The following is a 23,621-nucleotide window of genomic DNA, read 5'->3' as shown; positions in this document are numbered from 1 at the left end:
AACTGATTGTAAGGAACTCGGTAAATGTTAGAAGTTTTATAGTGAAACATTTTTCAAAGATTTTTATTTTTATGCGTAAAGATGTTAAGACATCTTTACATTTAAAAAATCCAGACAACATCCCATAAAATGATAATTTCACAGACTGTATTCTTCACTTTGAGTATAAAGGTCAGTTCTGTGGAAAAATATTTTCCACAGACACTTTGGTGAAAAACACAAAGTGACACATGAGGTTTATATAAATGTTTCCTTATCAAGTTATTTTGTTGTTATTTTTTGCTGATGAAAATCAAACCACACACACTACTAAAATTTCCTCTGCCATTATCCAGTTTCTGGTCCAGTTTCTTGTCCAGTTTCTTCTTCAGAGATAACAACTGTAAAAGGTTTTGCATGTATTCTTCTGTATATATTTACTGTGGGCCTGCCCAGTAAATATATACAGTGTGCAAATCTATAAAAATTACAGCTTTTATATATGGATTCTCTTTTTAAAAATGGTATCATACATTATATATTGGTCTTCAATTTTGTTCACTTAGCTGAAAAATCCTGTCTTAGAAGTCGTCTTATGTGAATCTATATAGAACAATCCCAATCTCCTGAACAGATTCTTAGAATTCCAGAATACCATATTTTCTTTTAACCATAGTCCTTTTGGATATAGCTTGCTTTCATATTTTCTTATTGCAAACAATGCTTATAGTAACTTCATACAGTAGCCTTATATAACCCTCCTTGGATGTTTGTGCAGGCATTTTGAGTAGATATGGAAGCATGCCATGGCATGACCATAAAAAGTGCATGATGTTAACCTAATAGCTCTTGCCAAAATAATGGCTCTGCTTCCACTCTTGCCAACAATGTAAATGAAAGTACCAGTTCCTCATGTTGTTGCCAATATTTAACATCATTCTTAGTATATATTGTTTTTTTGACTTCTCTAATTATTGTTACCATTGCCTTCATTATTTACTTTGACTTTCCTGCCTCTTTGAGTGGGCTCAGTTTGGGGTTTCCTTTTATGCAGCAATGGGGCAGTTTTTTTGATCTCTGTGATGTGCACAGGAATCACCTAAAGATATTGTTAAAATGCAAATCTTGATTCAGTAGCTCTTGGATGGGACCTGAGAATCTATATTTCCAACAAGTGTACTGGTCCATGGATCACACTTTTGAGTAGCAAGGAATTACATGACTCTGTATACAGAATATTTATTTACTTAGATTGAATGACCATTGAATGTCACGTAGGTCATTCCCTAAAATTCAGGCTTGCTATAGTTTCTTTTACTTGCAAATTCAATTCCATCCCCTTCCACACCTTATTCTTTACTTAAGACCCTTAGTCACTATCTCACTATAATAAAATCATTATAATAATATGGTAAAGAGAAATATGAGATGAATAATTTCATCTTGGAGATATCTTTGTCTGAATTGGCCCAGTTATAAAAATTACTTTTGAGGTCAAAATACTGAACTAATTTTGCAGCTTCCTCTTCCTTTTCTTTTTCACCAAGGAATTTCTGTGCAGCAAATAAACTCCTACAAATATTTCTGGGACAAGGATCTCCTCCTTATTCATGACAAACATCTTTCCATAAGGCAAGTCTTAGCGAAAACAAAATAAAAATGATGCAATCCTATGCATATTATCAGATCCTAATGGATTTACATTAGAAATTAGCAGCAAGAAAACGTATATAATTATCATAAGCACATGATTTTTTTTTCTTTAAGCATAATGCTTTTGATAGTCATTCATTTAAGATCATTCTTTTTTATAAATCATAGTATAATATTTTATTATATGGATATATGACAGTTTGTTTGTCCATACTTCTGATTTTCCATAAATAAAGTTGCTTTAAACATTTTTGTGCCACTCTCTTCAAGAACATATGCTTTCATTTCTCCTAAGTAAATACTTAGAGGTAGAATTTTGGGACATATAGTAAACATACTCTATTAACACTGATGAATCACTTTAATGAATTCTCATATCTATTTTAATTGGAATTCTCTAGTTTTCCATAGGATTGTAATGTAGTAGAATATTTTCTAATTGTTTAAGTCCTGATGGCCTAAACTTAAACAATTAGATAATATTTGACGGGGTCGAATGGTGGCTCCATTCCAAGTTTTCTGAGGAATCCCCATACCGCTTTCCATAGTGGTTGCACCAATTTGCAGTCCAACCAGCAATGTATGAGTGTAACTTTGGGTTTTAGTTTTCTTTGAGATTAATTTGTAGAGTTGATTTTCACATGTTTTTTTTTTTTTTTTTTTTTTTTTTTGCGGGGGGTGGGGGGGATGGACATAAATAGCAGCAGACTCCTTCTTTTCCTTCTGGATAGGTGTTCACTGAAAGGAGCCACCTAGATCATCTTGAGACTCTTGCTGGAACCATCAGGATATGGGTTTTCATGTTCCACTGGGGCTGCTAAGTTAAAAGCAAACCAGCCATCTAGGGTTATTTTGCTATGATGGCCACTTGAAGAGATTCTACCTGAAAATAAAGCAACACATAGAAAAGAGAAATTCATGATGATTGTTGATACATGGATCAAAACATACCATCAGGATCCTATACAACTTACTTACCTCTAAATTTTCATGGCTCATACCTGTTTGAAATGAGTTTTGTAATTTGTTATTGCAGTTGTTCTAATACATCATACTTTTATAAGACCAATTCCAAATTAGCCATTTACCAAATTAACAGTGAGACATGATATAACCAAAAGATGTTTTCCTTCAATGTATATGTTTTGTGCTAACTGTTAAAAACATATATTTTGTCATTTTTTTAGTCTCTACCACATTTACATACATACAGATTTTACACATATAAAATGAGTATACCAATGTTGTTACTCAAGTATGTTTTTTACTTGAATTTGTCAAATGATCATCTAAATTACTCATTTCTCATTGTCCATGGAATCTTGGACAATTATTTTTGTTTCCTATTTGGATCAGAACATGATCACAAGCTCATTTCAATGTTCTAGTGTTAGTAAGATTCACATAATAAACTTGCATCAGTATAGTGGATGATTTATCATTTGGTTAGTCTGTACTGAGCCAGAACTACTTAATATGAAGGATTTGAGATAGTTTAACTGTATTATTGGGTGGAAAGAGGCTTTCTCAGTTATATTCACATGTTGCCATAGTGACAATGGATGGATAGAGGAGGTCTTTAGATGCTTAGTGCTTTCTAGGAAAATTTCCATCAGTTCTGATAACTGTCAATGCTGGGCATCTTCTCAGTCCAAAGGTAAACTTATTCCATTATTAGTTAATATGCCCTGATTGGGAAAGAGCTTAGCCCATTTTATTTGCAGTAGCTATCTTCGTTGCATATTTGAAATCAGAAAAAAGAAGCAAAATTAGTCATTTAATGGGAAATGGCATTTTACTTCTTGTCTCCATAGTATTCAGAAAAAAGAGAAATTTCAGGGCCTCCAAATACCCTCATTTGATTTATTTGAAAAGTATTTGGGGGAGAATCTATTCTTATCTTGATCTCGTTTAGATTTCAACAAAAGCCTGTGAAAACTACTCACACATGCAACAATGCACTTGAATCTCAGAACCATTATGTTATTTAAAGGGAAGCAGAGCCAACTAGGGTAAACTGAATGATTCCACTTATATGAAGCTTAACAACAGGCAATAATCTATAAGGATGGAAATTTGTACCTTTCCACAATGTTTTTCAACTTGTAAGAAAAAGTGCCATAGGTGACTAAGCAATCCTAGAGATAACTTTCAGTTCAGCACTAGCTGTCAGACCTTTCGTGAATTTTATCACTTTTCATTTCTAAAATTAAGGGCCCCTCCATCCATTCTTTCCAGTATAGCACTGGATGGGAGGGTGCCCAGGGAAATTTATGGGTGATGGACATATTCCATATTTCAACTGATGTGCTTTTTAGACAAATGTATATATTTATTAAAACTCATCATGCTACACATTCAAAATCTATACATTTTACTGGTAGTAAATGAGCAAGAAACTTAAAAAGGAAAACTTTAATGATTATTCTTCTGACTTTCAAAAATTTTACTTGTGATACAATTCAGACTCAGAGAAGTAGAGTGGTGATTTGCCCAAGTTCATTGGTGGGGGTTAGGAGGGGGCATTGGAAACCTATAATTATCTAATGAGAGTTGCAATTTTACCTTTTGATAGTAGCAAGATTTTCACCATAACATTAAGGATAAACCTGATGCTTCTATACTTAATCAATTAGGATAAAGCTAAACAAAAATTTTAAAAAAATGCATTCTCCATATTCTGCTCTGAATAGGTGCCCATTTTAACATGCAACATGTTAACTAGCAAGGAGCAACTCTTTTCCCCAGGAAAAGCAAAGTTGAGAGGCTGTCCAGCAGGGAAAGTCATAATGAGCCCACTCAGTCAACAGTGTTTATGTTTTGAGACATCTGCTGCATAGAGAATTCTAATAGGTGTTCTTCTTTAGTGAGGTGAACAATATAATAGCTTCCACAGCCTGTGAAGAAGTTCCTAGACAAGCAATCCCTGATTCGGTCACATGGCATCTTGTTCAAAACAGATCTGGACTCAAGGGGTCTGAATAAGGCCTACCCATTTACAATTTTAACAAATTTTCAGATTATGCTGATATTGATGGTTCTTGAACCACAATTTGAGTGGTAAAATGAGGTTAGTACAGCTGTAATTTATCTAAGTTCACAGACTCAAATAGAAACCAGGATTCATGATTATAAAATGCTCTAGTTTTTTTCACCCATTTAAGTTAAGTAACACAATGAGAAAGTAAATAAATAAACATAAATGTGTGGGATCAGGGAGAAATTTTTTGTGGACACTGATTATGTAGAATTATCTGAATGTGAGCAATTTATTCCATTTTTACTGCTGTGTTTTTATATACAAAGCTTTAGGTTAATGTGTTTCTAAATTCCAACATGGAAGTTACTTTTATAATGAAGGATGCATTTGTAATCTTGAAAATTGTAACATAAAGTAATGCCCCACAGAAGTCTTTAACACACACACACACACACACACACACACACACACACACACTTATATACACATAGATCCAAAAATATTATTTGTTGGTATTGTGCTCTCCATCCTTATAGCTGGCCTGCCATAGTCCTCTCCTCCTGATATTCACACTACTAAGTAATTGTATTCCACATCAATGGGCGTGACCTGTCAAAGCAATGAAATGATGCACAAATGATATTGTGTTTATCCCAAAGACAGGTCATAAAAGGCTTTCTGGTTTCTGTCTTGTTTGCTTTTGGATTGCTTACTGTGGCAGAAACCAGACACCACTTTGTGAGGAAGCTCAAGCAGCCCAAGTAGACAACCTCTTAGCAAGAACTGCAGCCTCCTACCAATAGTCAAGTAATTGAATTATCTTGGGAATGGGTCCTCCAGCTCCAGGCTCTTGCAGTCATAGATAAATTAACATGTTTGAAAAGACATTGTGTTTTGTCAAACACAAAACTTTTGATTTAGAAAGGTATACTCTGCAGTAAGTTCCAAACAAATTATCTAAATATATCACATCTGTATGATTTAATCTTAGTTGTTCTGATTTCATGATTATCAGGTCCCTGTACCAAAGAGACTGGTGTTCTAGTAGAAGAAACAAGACAAAATGTAAAATCATAAATTGGAGTAGTTGCATTTCACCTAAAGAATAAAACCAGTAAACTATGCTCTCTATTATTAGGTTACTGTTGTACATTCAGGAACATCTAGGTAAGGCCTTCAACTGGGATACTGGCAGAGGAAATAGATATAAATTAATTATTAGATATAAATTAATTATTTTGAATAATTGATAGCACATCATGATAAATTGATTTGGTATATAAATGGGAAGAAAGAATAGAATATGTCTTTAAAAATTTTTACCTAACAGATTGAAGGATAATGGCATATGCCATTGAATAAAATAGATTAGTTGGGAAGATAGGCCAGAATTTTGGAGATGGGAAGGAAGACAAAAGACTCTATTTTGAATTGTATTATTTTAGTTAATAAGAAATCCCAACAGAAAAATGCTTGATTGTTCTTATTTTTTACTGTCCCTTTGTACCACTTAATAATAATGTTTTTTTTCATTCTTTAACTTTATTTCTGAAAAATAGAGATAGCCAATATATTTATTTTACTTATGGAAAAAGAAACTTAGCAAGCAGGAGATTTAGCAATATGTTCAATACCACAGAGTCAAGAGCTATTTAAAATCCGGTTTTCCCAAGAAAACAAACTGTGGTTCTTTTCAACTGGAGCATGCTGTGTTCTCTGAGTAGCTTTCTTCTTCATATTGGATATTGTTCTCATCTCTTTATGACTAAAATTAGCCATTGCTTTGAGATGGGAAATATTTGGCTGGGTGATTATGATAGGGTTCTAACCGAGTATCTATCCCTTGATGGGACCTGGTAGGGTTTACTTTTTAGCTTTGAAACATTATGATGATGATGATCATCATCATTATTATCATCTTGGGGTGCTGGAGATTGAACACAGGGCCATGCACATGCTAAGCAAATGCTCTACCACTGAGCTATATCCCCAGTCCTGCTTTGAGTAAGTAGAAGTCGAGTGCTATAAGTTTACCAAGAACTTGTCAGGTAAAATACAGTGAAACTCAGAAGATTTATTTGTGAAACTAATTACCCAAACATTGATTGACAAGTGAGTATGCATAATTTTAATAATTCCAACACTCAGGTATCATTTACTGAAATATGCATACCTTTAATATTCATTGCTTTTCCACACTGGATGCTCCAAAGAATGAGTTGTTACACAACAAATATTTTCTAAGGACCTACCATGTTCCAGGCACTGATCAGGGGGAGAACAACAGCCAAGTGTTCCCCCTTGAGAAATTTATACTTTAGTGGACAACCTGTATCTTGTTAGTTTCCAAAACTCCTTTATTTGTCATCAGACTCTTCTGTCCCTCTCACTTCCCTTAATGATTTTCAAAATTATAGATTTGGGAGATCTATAAATTATAGTGTTTCATTATTATAGTGCATTTTACAGTGTCCTTCTGATAAAAATTTAGAAACACAGATTAATATAGCAGATGATATGTACAAATAACACTTTTGAGCTAGGTTATTTTGGTAAAGATGATTAGATTGGGTTTTGTCCCTCTGTTTATAAAGACAGCTTTTTACTATTCCATTTTAGTGTGTAGAGTGTGGTTTAGTTTCAACAAGAAAGGAACTTAAATGGAAAAAAAATATGGTTAAACAAAGAGCTGAATTACAATTACTCCATAGCATTATGTGTAAACAAATCTATAGTAGATGCTTAACAAATTGGATGAATTTTAATTTGACAATGAACTTCAAGCAATTTACGTGAAAGACATTTGAGGCTAATAGGCTAATTATATGTTGCCTGAAGGGGGAAATATTTTCTTCAGCTGACTTATTGATTTGTTGCCTTTTAACAGAAAATTATGCTGATCTAATTACAAAGAAGGGTTAAAAAGCTAATAACTTCAAACTCAAGGTTGTCCAAAATGGAACAGAATGATTAATGGTCTAAAAGAAACAACCTCCCATGAACCTTTAGCCAGAGATTTGAAATACCATGCCACTAATGGAGAAGCTTGAAAATACTCTAAATGATTTTTCTTTCTGTATAAAAAGCAATGTTAAAATCATCTACTAAATTGTACGTACTGTCGTTGGACTTAGAGTGTAGCCGTCACTTATGGCCAAGTCTCTAGATGTTGTTTGCTTATAGTCTTTAGTGTAATTAATTTTTTAAAACAAAATCCCAGCAATGCTAAATACACCTCATCAATGAAACATGATGCCACAACCTTCTCCACAAACCAGTTTCTTTGAGCCAACACAAGGGTCATGAAGTACAACAAGGTCAATGAATGACGCCAGGAAATCTGGGAAGTCAAGGTAGGTCACCAGGTATCCATATAAATGTCTCTCTCTCTACCTCATCAGATGTTAGACTTATAAAAGGAATATCGGGGGATATCATTGGAACCATATAAATTGGAATTCTGATTTTCAAATCGTATCATTGTGATAGGGAAATCCATGCAGCATGGGTAACATTTTAGAGCATGAAACCAGAACAAGTGGGTAAGAGCTTTTTATATTTTTATAGTATTTTCTGGCCTAGTTCCATTATTTTCTGGCTGTCACACTCAGACTTGGACTTCTTTGCCCTGGAGAAGAAAAAGCCATGATAGCTGGTTGAGCTGGAGAAGCTCTTGGGTAGTGCTAGATGCCAGGAACAGAAGAGCTTTGGGGTAGTACCAGAGATTCCATGAACAGTATCGAGGCCAGGGAGATACCATCAGCTCTTGGTGACCATGAATATGGTTGGTGGCAGAGGACAGGGATAGAGAGTACTGTAGAGAGCAGCCTGGTTAACCACTGGAAATTTGGAGTAGGACTGAGTAAAATCTGAGACCCAAACATCTTGTTTTGAAGAAATGCTATTTCTATTATCTTATGTTTAATAAGAAGAAAATAAAGATTTACCTCTTCCAATATATAATGGCGTTAACTATTTCTTAAAATATATTTTTTCTAGCTTACTATTTTTGTTTATTGGTTCTCGTTTTCTTTTACACTGTAAGAATTTAAAAAGTGAAGCTAGAAAGCTAGCCACAGTGACATATATCTGTGATTCCAGCTCCTCAGGAGGCTGAAGAAGGAGGATGAGTCCAGGAGTTCAGGATTAGCCTGAGCAACAAACAGCAAGACCCTCTCTCAAAAAGCAACAAACAAACATAAAATTAAAACTGCATCATGAACTTCTGCCAGATCACTACTCTTTCTTCTATAATACAATTTCTAAGTAGTTGCTTAACATTTAATTGAAGAGTTCACTCTTTTTTTTTTTTAAATGTAGTTGTAGATGAACAGCATGCCTTTATTTTATTTGTTTATTTTTATATAGTGCTAAGGATTGAACCCAGTGCCTCACACATGCTAGGCAAGTGCTTTGCCACTGAGCTACAGCTGCAGTTGTACTGGTTGTTTTAGTCAGTTTTTTTTATTGCCGTAACCAGAAGACCTAAGGAGAACAACATAGAGGAGGAAAAGTTTATTTGGGGCTCACAGTTTCAATATCAAGGTGGAAGGTCAAGGCAGAGGAAGTAGCTCAGGATATGGCCATTAGGAACAATATATGTACCCCAAAGTTATGCCCCCAGTGAACTACCTTCTCCAGTCATATCAATCTGCTTATAGCTACTGCCCAGTGAATCCATATCAGTGGATTAATGCACTGATTAGGTTAAGGTTCTCATAACCCAATCATTTCACCTCTGAACTTTCTTGCCTTGGCTCACGCATGAGCTTTTGGGGCATACCTAATACCTAAACCATAACACTGGTAAGAAAGTTTATTACCAAAAATATTTTCATTTTAACCTAGATTCTTTTTTTATGTTGGCTGAAAATTATGCCCCAAATACCCTCAATTCCAGGACATAACAGCCTTTACTTTCTAGTCTCCCATTGTTGTATGGGCCAGCAATGACCTTGGGCTGTTTGCTTTTCTCTTAGCCCTCTCTTCTAGACCTGTCCTCCACTTGGTTTAGTGAACTGGCCTCAGTGCTTTAACCAGTTGGCTAATACTGGAGGAAGTTTCTTTTTTTTTTAATAATTTTTTTTAAAGAGAGAGTGAGAGTGAGAGAGAGAGAGAGAGAGAGAGAGAGAGAGAGAGAGAGAGAGAGAGAGAAAGAATTTTTAATATTTATTTTTTAGTTCTCGGCGGACACAACATCTTTGTTGGTATGTGGTGCTGAGGATCGAACCCGGGCCGCACACATGCCAGGCGAGCGCGCTACCGCTTGAGCCACATCCCCAGCCCTGGAGGAAGTTTCTTTAAAATATTCTTTAAAATGTCCTCTGGTGATTCAAATGTACAGTCAAGTTTAAGGACCATGTGCATATGCCTCTTAGACTAGTTCTGTCTGGTTTGAAGTTTTACCAAGTTCATATCTTGTTCTTGTTCAAGATTACAGCTTTCTCTTATCAATTCTATTCCATATGCTTCCCATTTTGCAGAAATCTTTATAAAATATTGTTTCATTAGTGGTATGTGTCCCTTTTATTCCCTAGTAGTGTGTATATTTAAATTTTGACCTTTAATTTCTACCACAAGAAAATACAATCTAGGTAGAATAGTTGCTATGTTGGTTATAGATGGATACTTGTTTTCCTTCACTTTTATCTTTTGCGGTCTTTTCTTCTTTTTGGCATAGCCAGATTCCTCAAAATCTACTATGGCTATACAATTTTTTTACCCCCTTGTTCCCAGATTTTGGTCCATCTTTTTTGATTCATCCTCATATCTACTAGCATTACTGAGGACTACACTTAGAACACGAATTCTCAACAGTGGCACCATTGACATTTGGGGATGGGAGTGGCTGTCTTAGGCTTTGTCAAATGTTTAGTAGCACCCTGGCTTTTATCCACTGAATGCCCATGGCTGTCCCCACCTCCTTCCTCACCACCTAGGTTGAGACAAAAATGGTTCCAGGCCTTTAAAATGTTACTTAGGGGACAAAATTCACACTGAGTTGAGATCCACTGAGCTATCAGGCTGTCAAGCTTTGCAATAGTTAATAAATACTATAACAAGTACATATAAAAATATTATTTCACAAGGGAGATAGTCTTCACTAACACTAACCTCATGACAGATGTATATATATATATATATATATATATATATATATATATATATATATATATATATTTCATTGATTTTGTTCCATCTGTCTTTTGCAATTGTCCTGAGTTTGGGGAATTTTATTCTTTATTATTAGGATCATTCAGTACATGCAGAACGAAATGTAACTTAATTGTTAGGAGTTTGTTTTTTCATATGAAGAATTTTACAGATCTAGAGACAGATTAGATTAAATAGATCATAGACCAGGGGTCTCAATATTAGAATAAGGAAAAATGACCGTGAATGGTCCATGTTAGATAGAATTGTGGCTAAAATCATCTTATCTTGGAAAACAAGACCACACTTACCAACATGCTCATCCTTTACTTCTGTTCTCAAGGTTAAGTCTATGAGAATTTCATCTTTATTTATTGTTCTTTTGAAATAAAGGTGGTACATATTCAGATGTGCCTGCCAAGTTCTTTTATATTTCTTTTTGTTCATATCAGGGAAACTAGTTAATCAACACTTTCTTAATTATTCATAGCACTAATGAACAAAAGGCCCTCCGTGGACACATTCTGAAAGCAGATCATAGAAGTGTAAACAGTTTCTTGTTTCCTTCCTTACTAGTGGAATTATCTGGAGATTAGATCTGAGGTTTACCATTCCAAGGGCACATACAGTAACATTCATGTAGGTGAAAATCCCTTATTTCCGGGGAGATATTTCATTTAGGTACAAAAGTTATATTTCCTTTAGCTACATTATGATTCATTCTCACCTTTGAGCTAAAATTTTACTTAAATGTGGCCAAATGTAGCCATAACACTAATAATCTCCCATTCCGTTTAAGAAGGCTGCAGGTAGACAGGGAGAGAGATTCATGTGGACATTAACAACTGGAAACTGAATTGCCCAGATGGAGGGGGCTTTTGTGCAGTGTAGATTAAAGGAGAGTTTTCTGCTTTGCTTTGCATTTCTGAAGCCAACAGCTGAGCAACAGCTTTTTTTTCCCCTTTAAGCATTTGGGGAAAAAGGAGCCTTCATTTCTAGGACTCTGGCCAGGCTTGCTTCCCAAGGACTGCCCCTTTCCCTGACTTGGGTCAAATTTCCCTGGGCTATGCAGCCTTCAGCAGGGATGCTGCAAGATGCATTAACAAGGGTGTAGCTGAGAGATCTACCTTCAAAATCATGGAGAGAATAGAAAGCTTCCTTTGCCCCATTACAAATAGAGCAAATTAAAAAGGCAAAGTTATTTTATTTCGGGGAATATTTTTTTGTTGCTTTGATTTTGAAAAACCACAGATTCTTATGTATTTCATTTCAGTGCAACCTGTTCAGCATCTCTCTCTCTCGCATTCATAAACAGGTTTTAAAACTCCAGCAGGGGCTGGGGTTGTGGCTCAGTGGTAGAGCACTTGCCTAGCATGCGTGAGGCACTGGGTTTGATCCTCGGTACTACATACAAATAAATAAGTAAAATAAAGGTATTGTGTCCATCTACAACTAAAAAACTATTAAAAACAACAACAACAAAATACTCTAACAGAAAAGGGGATTTTCCCTATCATTTGGCTTGACATTCTATAAATAAGAAAGGTGTCTTTTCCTGTGGATGGCATTCTCTAACTAATCTGAAAACTTCAGCTAGCATACCTTTACTTCAGCCCCAAATAGCAATTGAGTCAAAAATAAGAGTTGGATTTTGAAGCCTCCAGATAATGTCTCTGTCATTCACTGTATTTTTGTTTTGTTTTGCAGATTATATGTTACCTAATGCTTAATACAGAGAGGATGAATGGATGCTTCATTAGCTATCTTTAAAGATAGGAAGAATTAGCCATGATAGGCATCATGATATCTTTGTTCCAAAACAGATGCTTTTCTACATATTACCATGTGTATCCTTTTACCAACCCTGACATATGGCTATGTTAGAGGCAGCCCCTGTCCAACCACCTTCTTAAATCCAACCAGGGACTGTGGCAGATAATATGGGTCTTCACTTCAGGAGTTCTTAAAATGACTGAACATCAGTGTCAATGCTGATATTCACAACCAACTTAATGGAGAAGCCCCCTGGGTATCTGTCCCTCTCTCCAACTTTGTTCCCCATAACAGATACTGACCCCATCCCCTTGGCCACATCCCCACTCTCCCCCACCCTTCCCACCCCCCATCCCTAAGCTTTATGTCAGCTCCCTTCTTAACACTCTTCTCCCTGGTGCCAGTTTCATTCTTCCTTCACCTGCCTTCTACCCCCCAGGAAGTATGGTCGACCCTTAGAGTTAACATCCTTCTCCCAACCTGGAATTCTGGTGGCAGATTCTTCACTTTGTTTCACATACATGAGGAAACGGCGGTAAAGTAACTAAAGCAACTTGCCTGAGATCCTCCATTAAACAACAAATCTGGATCTGAAACAGTGTCTTTCTGACTAAAGACTTATAATTCTGTCATCTGTATATGAATCTGTTTATGTCAAGGCTTAATGTCAGTTTTTATATATTTCCAATCAACATAATTTAGGCAGAATGATTACATGGAGCCTCAGCTGGCAACTCCAAGTGTTCCCAGAGGAGTTTTAAATGGGTTGGAAAAACTTGTTAACTGGGTTGTTTATTTTAAAAGGAAATAAAAATCCCTAGGTTATAAAGTCGGAGGCAGCATAATTAAATAGGTACCCCAAGGTACAGTCTTTAAAAAGTCTTCTAGACTAGAAGATTTCCTCTTCTTCCACCCAGGCCACCATTTCTCTTCTGACTCTTCTTCCCTTAGGGAAATCTATATAGTCACTCAATGTCTCAGCATCTAAAGCTGTCACTGACTATAGCCTTTGTTTTGCCTGTACTGAGTGAGGGATGATGAGCGGAAGGGATTTTGTAGTTGTGGTTGTTGTTAATTTTGTAATGGAACTTTCACTTGACAGATTCCTGCAGTTCCACTGCCCACGGCCTGATAGGGACTTTGAGCCCTTAATTATTTCCAGAAACACTGTTTGAAGTCCATGTCTCCCCCTACTAGTTAATGGTTCTCTGCCCTGGCTGCACATTGATACCATCCAGGGCACTTTTATAAAATGCTGATGCCTAAACCCCATCAATTCTTGATTAAATCAAATCCTTGGGGATGGGTAGGAAAGAGTCTATTTTTCAACCTCTCTCTTAGATGACCATATTTATATTTTAAATATTTTTTAAGAGAGAGAGAGAGAATTTTTTAATATTTATTTTTTAGTTTTCAGTGGACACAACATCTTCATTTTATTTTTATGTGGTGCTGAGGATCGAACCCAGCGCCACATGCATGCCAGGCAAGCACACTACTGCTTGAGCCACATCCCCAGCCCAATGATCATTATATTAAAGTAAGCTCCTAACTTCCTTTTGGGATATGATTACATAAATTACAAGGAGTTCAGGAGACCACTATAGAAATCGAATTTTGATGTTTCACCAAGGAATTTCTTAAGTGCTTGTGATATTCTTGCTTATAAAGGGTAGTATATTAATCAGATTTGCCACAATGTTATTGAGTGACAGAGCACTCCAAAACTCAGCAGCTTATCTCAAGGACCATGTGTTTCTTGCTTATGGGTTTGTAGGAGGCTATAGATTGGCTGGGGTAATCTGTGTGATGTAGTGTTTCTGCATCAAGCTCCAGATCAGCAGTACTGTGTTCCAGGTCCCTTCACATGTTTCTCATCTTCCTTGGATTCTGTGGAAGGCTTGGCACATATACTTCTCATGGCAGATTCTAGCATGCAAAAGCCAAGCCTGGTTGTGTTACATTGCCTGCGTATGTCACATCCACTACTGTGCCTTTTGGAAGCAGCTGTTCATATGCCCCAGCCCAACACTAACAGGGTGAGGACATGTACCCTGTCCACATGAAACAGGGAAAGAGGATAGATGTTTTCTGACCAAAAAAAAAAAAAAATACAACAACTGAGTAAAGAAGGGCAGGATTTTCAACTATTTTGTAGGTCTAACATTATTCAAAAAATATATATTTTAAAAGAAAAAAGAGATAGAGCCTTCCACGGGGGATATAGTCCTAGTCACTGGCATGATGAAGCTGAATGCAGAATGTAGCTTATTGGGAAATGTATGCACAGGACTTAAGCATGAGTTAATTATTGGAACTATTGGTTGGATTTGCTGCTAGCTGTAGGGGTGGAGAGCAGAAAGAAGAGAGCATGACAGATTAAAAGTTGTCATGACAGGCTGCAATCAATAAGATAAAATAACACAGATATTAACATAATGTCATACATTTGGGTTAATTAACTCTATTGTTTTATGTATACTAAATAATATTCCATACTACAAAAGGCCCTGGTGTATGATCTATATTTAATTGAATTATTGACATTCAATATAGTATTAATTAGAATTTCTACACAATCTTGGGCATCCCATGGTAGTATTATCTTGCAAGGTGTGACTATGGCTAAAGTCCTCTAGTTGGCCATAGAAAACCTCTGGCTGGGATTGATGCTAATATTAGCAATATGACAGCAGCAGCAGCTGATATTTGTGGCATGTTTACTAAGTGCAATGAAATGCTTTACATGGATTATTTCATTCCTGAAAAATCCCTGCGAGGTCATGCTGTCTCCTTTTTTTGCAAATGACAAAACCAAGGAATAGTAAATTCATGTAACAGTCAGTCCTGAGGCCCCACGGTTCCTGAGTGATGTGGCCTAGAGTTCAGTTCAGGGTGTTGATCCTGTGACTTTTGTGTGTGGCCATTACCTTCGTCACATCAGATCTGAACAGATAACGCCATTTCAAATAGGAGCCTGTTCTATCGTATGATAAAGGATGGTCCCTGACACCTCACTATTGTGGCACATTTCTAGGTTATCTTGAGAGGAAGCTATGTTCTGTGTTAACTAGATCTCTCTTATATTGCTTCATAAGTTTCTGGAGGCCAAAATGTACTCCAAAAGTTGTCATAAACAAATTTTCCTTTCTCAAATCTAGTGACCAGTAGGCTCCGTTTGAGAAATACTTCCATTGCTGTGACTCCTTCCCACTTTGCTATTGATTATTTCCTACTTGCCAGAGGAAGCCCTCAGCCAAAGGAAAGACTAGGATTTCCCAATCAATAGCCATTAAAGCTGCATTTATTACGGATGCAGTGACTTTCGGGGAGGGCGGTGGCTTTAACAAGGAGAAAATAAGAGCTTGTTTCAGTAACAAAAAATGTATCCCCCCTCAGGGAGCCTCTTGACTCAACCCAAGAAACACATTTGCAAATATCTTTTTATTTTTTCTCTCAGGAATTGCCACTTCACATGTAAGTTTATCCCAGGAAATATGTTTCAGGACTGCTCTTAAAGAGGTGTGGATTTGGACAGGTGTGTGTGTGTGTGTGTGTGTGTGTGTGTGTGTGTGTGTGTGTTTGTTTCTCTGCTTTTTGAACTGAATGAAGAAATGTAATCTACCACTTTTATTCACCAAACCTGAATGAGAAATAAAAGACCTACTTGATAGTCAACCTGAAACAAAGAATACTCCATCCTTTTGGTGAAAACCAATGGACGGCGGGGCAAAAAGGTTACCGAGAAACCCAGGAAAAATAGAATTTCTCAGAATGGGAATAATAATGAACACATTGTGCTTGGCAGAGTGATCTTCTGTGAAAGCAAGTGGTCCCTAAGCAAACACAGTCTTATGGAAATGTACAGAAATGTGAGAGAGGATCCAGAATGTTAAAAAATGAGATCACAAACTTGGGCAGTCCTGGGATGCATGAGACAAGAGACCACAAGCTCCTAGGTTATTTTGACCTAATATGGCAACTTAGTACAGAGATCCTGATGCTGGAAAGATAGATAACTCCACTAAAATCCTTTACCACTTATCAAGATTCATACCTGGGAGGCGTACATGAGTGACTGCCAGACAGTGCTATTCTTGATAGCAATCTCAACAATATAACTTTTTTCCTTTGACCTCCTCTTATTCTGTGTTTAACATGTAGAAACCCAGACCTTCCAAAGGCCTTCTACAGAGCACTTGTTTGGAGCAACTAGAATTTCTGTTCTCTCCCTGGGTGGCATCTTCATTTTGGCTCCATTAACTCTGTATGGTTTATTCTCAGAAGTTTGCATTATTAATCAGTAATAGGAGAATTACTACTGCCACTATGACCCATTTCAAACTACTAATTTGACATCACTACACCTGGAATTGTGCTCACAATGGGCTCTCACAAACTTGACCAAGTGATTTCCACACTTTTCCGAAGACCTTACTCCAGAATGTTGCTTAGTAATAACCTTGAATAGGTGTGTAGGGTCAATTTCTAAGTTGTTGGTGCTTTCTGGTGGCTCACAAAGACACTCCATAAGGGAGGAGAAGACCCCATCTGCTGGTACTGATAAACAGTTCGTAAACCCATGCCCTTCTACTGTGCTGTCCCAGCACCACAATCATCAGTGCAAAATGAGGGTAATACCTCTTTTCTTTGCCACATATAGTCCCAGGACCCAGATCTGATGACTTTCCCATTGATAGACATTTAAAAAATGGAAGTCAGAATGTCAATGTGTCCTGGATACAAGTATCCTCCACTCCTGTCCAAAATTGATTCCTGCTTTCCTTTCCTGGCTCTTGAGACTTGCTCCAACAAATTTTGATATATGCTATGAGTTTATTGCTACTGCCTTTCCCTTCCCCTTCCACACTTTCCACAGGGCTTCCTGTGCTTCTGTCTCTCTTTTCTACACAGTAACAGGAGCTACCATGCACTGAGCACCTATATGAGCCAATCATTCCTATGAATACTTTGTTTCTATTAATTTCTCAAATTCTTCTAACAATATCTACCTATCAATGCCCATGATTTACAACTCAGGAAACTGGGGCACAGAGAAGATAAATACCTTGCTCTAGGTCATACAGCCAGTAAGGTGGGAGCATTGGGTTGAACCCAGACAGGTTGGGTCCAGAGTTCCAACTATCAGTGGGGAACAGTGGGGAGTTTTCTCAACACTGCCTTGAGCACTTTGGAGAACAGTGTAACAAAATCTCACAAACTGTAAGGAAGGTACTTCCCTGATAAAGCAGAAAAAGTGAGTTGTTTGGTGAATGGATTGATTCAAGGGGAATATTGGGTCTGCTGTGAGGATGACTATAGATCAGATGTTCCATCTGATAGAAGACCATGGAAATGGAATGATTTTCTCCCACTCACTTAATTTTACCAGCTAAATTCTCACCTGAGTATGGGAGAGAGTCTACTTGATTCATTTCTTTTATTAAGTAGGAAAATAGACTGGCCTTGAGGCTCAGAATTTAAAGACTTAGATATGTTTCCAAATTTAAACACACATGTAACTGGCCCATTTGTCTTATTAATAAAACATAGATGATCATTAGGAATGTCATTAATCATTATGGCACTGGAAAATATCTAGATTTGGAAACTTAGCCAATATCAAGTTTTTAAAGGTAGCAATTGCTAAGTTCACTGGACAGTACAAACCAGATTGCCAACTCAGTAATTAGTCCATCACTAATGGCTTCTAATTAAAACACCATTTTCTTGTACAGTCATAGAAAGAACAGTGAAATCCCACTTATGTAGAACTCAGTACCCTAGCAATGTCACTTATCTGAAGCTTGTCTGAGAATGATGAGGTGGAACTAGTATCTTAGAATTAGAATCAATTTCTTATACAAAAAAATACAACATAACTGTGGCTTAAACACATTAGATTTCATGCAAATAACTCTGGAGGTAAGCACTTTCAGGTTGGTGTTGGAGGTCCATGTCCTTAGGCTCCTAGGCTCCATCCATATTTCTGCTCCACCATCCTTACCACATCGTCATCTTGAGGTTCAACCTACCCATTGGTCCTTCAGCCATCATATCCCCAAACTAGGAAGATCTAAGTAGCTGGAGAAGGGCGAAAAAGGGTACACACTGGGTACCTCTTCCTTTTCTGAATCCCTTCCAAAAAAGACTCATCCAATGCTTCTACTTCCGCTTCTCACTGACCAGAATGCAGTCATGTAGCTCCACCTAAACACAAGGCAGGCTGAGAAATGGATTATTCTAGTTGGAAACAATAGTACCCTAAATAAGTTTAGGACACTGTTGTTTTAGAGGAGAGGAGAATAGGGAGGGGCTTGGAACAAGCAGTCTCCACCACAGCATTGATGACTGAGCTGACATAATAGAAGTGAAATGGCCCAAATACTTTCCTAATTATAGAACCCTAGAGCTCTCATGCAGAAATAACTAAGCTCCTTGCCATATACATATAATTAAGGTACTAGTTTTCTAGTTGCTGAGGTGAAACTAAGACAGTTTTTTTTTCTTTCTAAATAAGAGGAAATAGATTCACAAAATGCAAGGGGGAAAAAAAAGCAAATTTTGATGCTATCTCTTTCAAGGCCCAAGGAAAAAGAAAGGGTTGATCTTTAAACCAAAGAACTGCATGGAGCTTTGTGGGCTAAGACACCAAGAAAGAAAGCAGGTGTTGTTTCCTTGGCCCACAAGTTGTCCAGGAAACTGTGTCTTGCCTCTGGGAGTAAACAGTAATCACCTGTGAATATCAGTGGGGACAATGGCAAAGGTATGGACATGGTGGGTGTTCTGGTACTCAGTTCTCTAGGAATTTTGTCTAGGGAAAGGATATAGAGCTCTCATTTGAAAGGACTAGCTGGTATAGTAGTGGATCTCATCCTGCATTGCATAAAAAATAACCTCCCAAACTTTCCAAAAGCTATTTCTAGAAAGCTGATTTATCATTATATTTCAATTACACATTTGTGCCTAAATTCAGATTTCATGACTATTTGAAGTTATACCAGCCAGTGTTTCATATTTAAGACCTATAGGCGTTAATAAGTTTGATGCATGCTCTGATCTCCAAAAAGGAGTGTTTCATGAAAATTTGACATTGTTGGGAGGGACAGAGGCATTCAAAGGGGCCTGTCCCAGATACTTGTGCCATTACACATAGTTGCCTTGTTCAAAAATCTTGTTGCAGTAAATTTGAATAGAAAATTAAGAGAAGTTGCAGAGTTAAAGCATGATACAAAAGCAAATATGAACACTAATAGCTTGATACCAAATTATAAGTGAAAAAGACTGATGAGAATGGCAAATACCTATGTGTTTGAAAAAAGTTCATAATAAGCTATTGGAAAAATTTGGATAGCTTAGATTAAAATAAATTCTCATTTGGGATCATTTACTGTTGGAGCAAATTGTCAGTAGGCTCTGAATCATCCTAGCATTGATGTTCAGAAAAATCATTTCTATTGATCAACAACAAAAAGTTAACTTACACTCAATACAAACGATTTTAAGCAGAGAAATGTTTTAAATATTAGAAAAAATTCACCCAACGTTATAAAAATACAGCAACAAATCATTGTTTAAAAGAATGATAAATTTGATCTTGGATCATGCACTAAGAGCTATAGTATCATAAAACTCTCCTGCAACATTGCAGTTATTTTTGAGAAGCACAAAGAAATTTACGAAGCTTTTAAGTCGCACTTTGTAAACTTTTGGTGAATTATGCTATTACACATCATTATACTTATTTGATGGATGGAAACTATTGACCAAATTGTTAAAACAATTTTGTCAATATCTCAAACACCAGGATGGGAAGAACCAGAAATCACATCCCTTTGAAGGACACGAGGTTATGTTCTTAATTTTCTGACCAACTTGCTTCTGAATAGATATATCTATCTGTATGAATTTTTGAGGTTATGTATCTTAAATAAAAATCATTATTTCTCCCTTTTATTTGTTTTTCACACCCAAGTTAGGAACTTAAAAATGTCCCAAACTCATTTCTCCTCTTCAACCTTGATGCCAGTCCCCTACTATCATGTGTGCCACTTGGACAGCTTCTAATGCCAACCCGTGCCTGTCCTCCATCTTATCTTTTCTTGCCTTGCCTGCTTCTCTAACTCTTAAGTTCTTTTCAGGCCATCTTTATCTCTCCCCACTCTATTTAATTCTTTTTTAATTTTTTTGTTTTAATTAATTATATATGACAGTAGAATGCATCCATGCACTTTGATATGTCATACATAGATGGAGTATAATTTCTCATTTTTTCTGATAGTACATGTTGTAGAATAACATTGGTCATGTAGTCATATATATACATAAAGTAATAATGTCTGTTTCATTCTACTATCCTTCCTATCTCCATATCCCTCCCCTCCCCTCCCTTTACTCCCCACTACCTAAAGTAACCCTATTTTTCCCTAGTGCCACTCCCCAAACGCACACTTATTGTGAATTAGCATCCACATTTAACCATTTGGCCTTTGTTTTGGGGGGGATTGGCTATTTTGCTTAGCATGATATTTTCCAACAACATCCATTTACCTGCAAATGCCATAATTTCATTCTTGTTGAGTAATATGCCATTGAAAAAATATATACACACACACATATATAAATATGTATATATACATATATGTGTATGATATATATATATATGTATAGATATATCTATATATTCACATTTTCTTTATCCATTCATCTATTGAAGGACACCAGTTTAGCTATTATGAATTGGGCTGCTATAAACATTGATGTGGCTGCATCACTGTGGTTTGCTGATTTTAAGTCCTTTAGGTATAAGCCTAGGAGTGGGATAGTTGGGTCAAATGGTGGTTCCATTTTGAGTTTTCTGAGGAATCTCCATACTGCTTTCCATAGTGGTTGCACCATTTTGCAGTCCCACCAGCAGTGTATGAGTACATTTTCCCCACAGTTTCACCAAAATTGTTGCCTATATTCTTGATTATTGCCATTCTGACTGGAGTGAGATGAAATCTTAGTGTAATTTTGATTTGCATTTCTCTAATTGCTAGAGATGTTGAACATTTTTTTCACATATTTGTTGATCGATTGCATCTCCTCTTCTGTGAAGTGTCTGTTCATTTCCTTAGCCCATTTATTGATTGGGTTATTCTTTTGATGTTAAGTTTTTTTGAGTTCTTTATATATCCTAGAGATTAATGCTTTATCAGTGGTACCTGTGGTAAATATTTTCTCCCAATATGTAGGTTCTCTCCTCACATTATTGATATTTAGTGTTTTTTTTAAACCTTAAATATTTTCTCTAGACACAAATCAAGTAACTTTGTTCTCTTGCTTGAAAGTGTCCTGGGCTTGTTGTTACCTATAGGACAAAGTCCAAACCTCTTACTCTGACTTAATGAAGCCATTTACCATGTCACACTCAGTCTGCCTCTCTGGATTCCTCTCTTGTCATCTTTTCAACTGAATGCCTTACATATGGTGCTCTTTTACCCCTCTGTGACTTTGTGCTCATTCTTCTTTCTGCCAGGAATCCTGCCCCACGTCTCTTTTCTACTTGGTATGTTCCCATTAGTCTTTAACTCTGACCAAATTTGATCTTTGTGTTAGTCTGTTTACTGTTACTGTAACAGATATCTGAGTCAATCATCTTAAAAGAGAAAGATTTATTCTGGCTCACAGATGTAGAGTTTTCCATCAGTGATGGGTTGACTCTATTGCTTTTGGCTTATCATGGCATATGATGCTGGGAGTGCATGGAGGGGCAAAAGAGCTCACCTCAGATCCAGGAAGCCCAAAAGAAAGAAAGAGGAAAGGAAGAGTTCCCACTGTTCCCTCCAGAACATTCCCCACAATGACCTAAAGACCTCCCACTAGGCCTCACCTCTTAAAAGTCCCACCACCTCTGATAGTGTCATGACTGGGAACAATGCCTTTAATATAGGGACATTTGAGGATCCACATTATGACAACCCTGCTCAAGCATATATTCATTTGTAAAGACCTCCCCAAATTCCCCAGGCAATATTAGTTGTGCTGAGATCCTTCAATCCACTGGCTGTCTATCAATCGTCATTTCGTATATTACCTTTTCAACTCCTTAGAAATATTTCTCTGCCTGGACTTAGGTCTTCATTTGTCTCCATATCTTCAGCACACTAGCACAGCAACTCACACATAGTTGATTTTTAATAAACATCTTTTGAATTTATTCTTTTTCAGTGCTTTTAGATAGTGAAGGAAAATGGTTCCTTCCCCTGAATGCTTATTTCTGCCTTATAGATTTGCTTTCTTTAGATCCTATGTTGCAATTAAGGGTAAAAGACATCCATTTTCTTGATTCTGAACTTCCTATTATCAAGCTGATGAAAGTGAGCTAATGCCTCTGCTCTGTAGTTAGCAGGTTCCATAATTGCTCAGGATTTTCACATTTTATTAAACAAATTGCTGCACATTTTTCACAAGCATGAATTATTAAATGTCCAGTGTTCATGGATCATATGGGTATGAAAATTATATTCGGCATGCCTAGAGAAGTCAGACTAGGATCTTGAGGAAAGTTAGAACAGACTTAGAGTGAGGGGTATTAAAATATGTAAAATATAAGAGTTCATTTCTGGAAAGGAATCTTGAGACTCAAAAATCTCATCAAGTTATACTAAATATAGTGTGTAAATAATATTATTTCTAGGTTTTTAAGTAGCAAGAACAAGGAACAGTAAATGTTTGACAGTAAACAAAAAATTGTTATTGTTGTTATTGTTTTTGTAGAGACTCTCACATGAATAAAGTGGATTTATTCCAGAAAATTTATGGTATGGTGACAGGCATATGAAAGGGAACAAAAAGAAATAGAACACATTTGCTAAATCTAAAATGATATAAATCCGAGTTTGTTAGATTAGGAAATATCCATTGTATTACTTTTTAAATTTTTAATCAGTGTCTAAGGCATACAGTTACATCATACACATTCAGGAACTTCGAATATCTCTTATTAATCCCTTATATTCTCAATCCAGTATATTTTTATGTAATTCATTGTTATGTTTATTTATAGGATGATTAAAAGGTTAGTTGGATGGATGGACAA

Source organism: Spermophilus citellus, assembly GCF_964194105.1.
Source record: "Spermophilus citellus genome assembly, chromosome: 3".
In the NCBI taxonomy this organism is placed as follows: domain Eukaryota; kingdom Metazoa; phylum Chordata; class Mammalia; order Rodentia; family Sciuridae; genus Spermophilus; species Spermophilus citellus.
This window is presented reverse-complemented; position numbering follows the sequence as displayed.